The sequence below is a fragment of the Raphanus sativus genome, chromosome 2 (assembly GCF_000801105.2).
Source record: "Raphanus sativus cultivar WK10039 chromosome 2, ASM80110v3, whole genome shotgun sequence".
NCBI lineage: Eukaryota > Viridiplantae > Streptophyta > Magnoliopsida > Brassicales > Brassicaceae > Raphanus > Raphanus sativus.
This window is the reverse complement of record NC_079512.1, coordinates 11,988,202-11,990,667: the sequence shown is the minus strand read 5'-3', so window position 1 is coordinate 11,990,667 and position 2,466 is coordinate 11,988,202. Positions and strand designations below refer to the sequence as shown.

The following is a 2,466-nucleotide window of genomic DNA, read 5'->3' as shown; positions in this document are numbered from 1 at the left end:
TGTTATTTTTAATAATTTATTAGTTGCTATAGCTTTACAACTTTTTCAAAGCTCAAGATATACTTATAAGTCATGTACATCTTAAATGATATGATCAGTTCCAAGCAACAATGTTATGTAAGTCATGTATACTTTATTTTGAGCTTGAAATCCTTTGATTGCTTTAATGTCTCTTTAAGTTGTTTATGAAAACATGATCATGTGCTTAAGCCTATTATCCAACAGAATCATTGAATTCATGAGATCCTCTGTTTCACCAGAACGTTGTCTTTTGACCTTAGCAAACTTGCACTGGCTTATCTTCAACATATCAAGACATATGTCTTCTTTCTATAAAAGTTTATGGGGAAAAGAAATCACCATTTTGTTTATCTTTTCTCTATTGTAGGCGTTTAAGAACGCAGTAAGAGAAATACATATGTGATATGACTGCACCATTTATTCATGCAATTTCAAGAAAAATCTCAAGATTGCTTAAAAAGCAGTGGCCTGGACAATGAAGACGATGGTGACAGAGGTTGGGATGGAAGAGGCAACAGTGGTATGACTTCTCATAAACTAAATTACAGTACCAGAAATAATAACCGAAGGCAATGTCCTGTTATAGATTACTATTGTATATACAGCGGTCACAAACCAATAGTAAAAATATTTGTGGTGGTTCTTGTGAAAAGCAAGGAAAAATAGTGATCTTTGTATCGAGGAGATGACTCAAGAATATACTACACTGCATATTATAAACTCCTGACTGGTTAACCTTAAATTTAGGATGTTAAGTAACAGAGAAGCTTTCCGTTTCTAGTCACTTTCAGAGTTCAACAGTTTCAAATGTAACCACTGACCTCTTTGAGTGCATATTAGAGTTTTAAGTTCAGTCTGTCAAGGATTTAACTAATCATACTCTATATCATGACCTAAGACTCCTGAGTGTGCGTGATACATAATAGAGGTTGTATATAACTGAGTAATTCAGTTGACGGAAGAACATACTTTGACTGTGCAATATGAGTCAGAGAAGCTCATAAGAACATACAGTTTTGAGAAAAGAAATGGCGAGTGTTCATGAAGATATGATATAACATGTACCATGCATTTTAAGCCTCCTTGCAAGGCCTCAGGACAATGTCTAAAATAGCGTCAAATGTCTCTTCCCCGGATTCATGTTGCCAATCTCGGCTTCTTTCTCCGAGAGGATCAAACAGCAAACTGCAAAATGAAAAAAAAAAAATCTTTCTGAAAGTGAATACAGAACATCAAGTTCAAAACTTTTAGCATACAAACAAATCCAGTTTCTTTTTTCAATCAATCGAATCTTAAAATATTTTGTGCACGCAAATGGTGAGAGCTGGTGTCATAGTCAACACAATTTGGGAATATAATATACATCAGCTTGTCTATGAGGTTGTTACAGCTTTGCTACGTTATTTTTGATGAAAGGGTAATGCAACATGCTAATCTAAAAGACCGAATCAAGAGTGTACTTGAAGTACCTTTATTCATTATAAGAACCAGGGCCTCTGATCCATATGCTTAAGAATTTGGAAAAAGTACATTAAATTTTCATCAACACTTATGATCTCACAGCATTGTCATAGCCATCCTCTACAATCTGCGTGAGAAAAGAACAAAAGGTTAATATTATAAATTCTGCAACTTAATATTATAAACATCTGAAGCTTACATCGGACTGGTTTAAGAGTATATCTAGTATTCTTATTGAGCACCTCCGCCGTGTTTGAGCAACGGCCTGCTCTCAGGTTGCCGAGAAGAACATAGGAAGATGCCATTTTCGAAGGGCTCGCGGCTGTTTTGCAGATAAGCAAGAAATCTCGACTGTGTAAGTCTCCATTTCCCCAATAACCCTTATTTATAGGGGAAGTTTCAATCGGTTACAGAGGCTGCTCTTATTGAAATTAAATGACAGAGAGGGAAGAGAAGTGAGCGGAGCGTAATGACAGAATTGAAGATCGAATTGAATAATATTGAAACTAAGGTTACAGAACTCAGTGGAGAGGAAGAAGAAGGAGGCGACTACGTCGAGAACGTGAGATCTGAAGACCCAACCCTAAAAACTATCGGGCCTTGAAATTAAAAATTTGGCCCAAAATGATCAGAAAGCCCACATCTGCTCACATTTTAATCAGAGGATAGAAAAAAATAGAAGATGCGCGAGTGGAAAAGAGAGGAAAGAAAGAAGCTGTGTTCTCTACTCGACGCGTGTCGCGATTTGGGCATAGAAATGCTGAGATGGAAAACAATTTATTATTATAGAAGATTAGTAAACACTATTAATCATTAAAAAAATGAAATTAGGACTACTACCTAAGCTCTTTAGTCTATTTAGGTATATACCAATTGACACTATTAAAACACTGTATATAATTCTTTATGATTCTGCTATCCCTATAGCTACTCCAATACAATATTAGTCGATTCTTCTCCTGTCAAATCAGAAATATTAGTATT

At 35.4% G+C, this 2,466-nt stretch overlaps 1 long non-coding RNA gene across 1 annotated transcript; it reads right to left on the bottom strand.

Annotated features, from left to right (window-relative positions):
- Nucleotides 1-937: 937 nt before the first annotated feature.
- LOC108841950 (uncharacterized) lies at nt 938-2,058 on the bottom strand. Its single transcript, XR_001948215.2, has 3 exons — nt 1,682-2,058; nt 1,491-1,609; nt 938-1,206 (listed from the first exon to the last, which is right to left on the bottom strand). It is a non-coding gene; the product is annotated as an uncharacterized LOC108841950 (long non-coding RNA).
- Nucleotides 2,059-2,466: the final 408 nt, after the last annotated feature.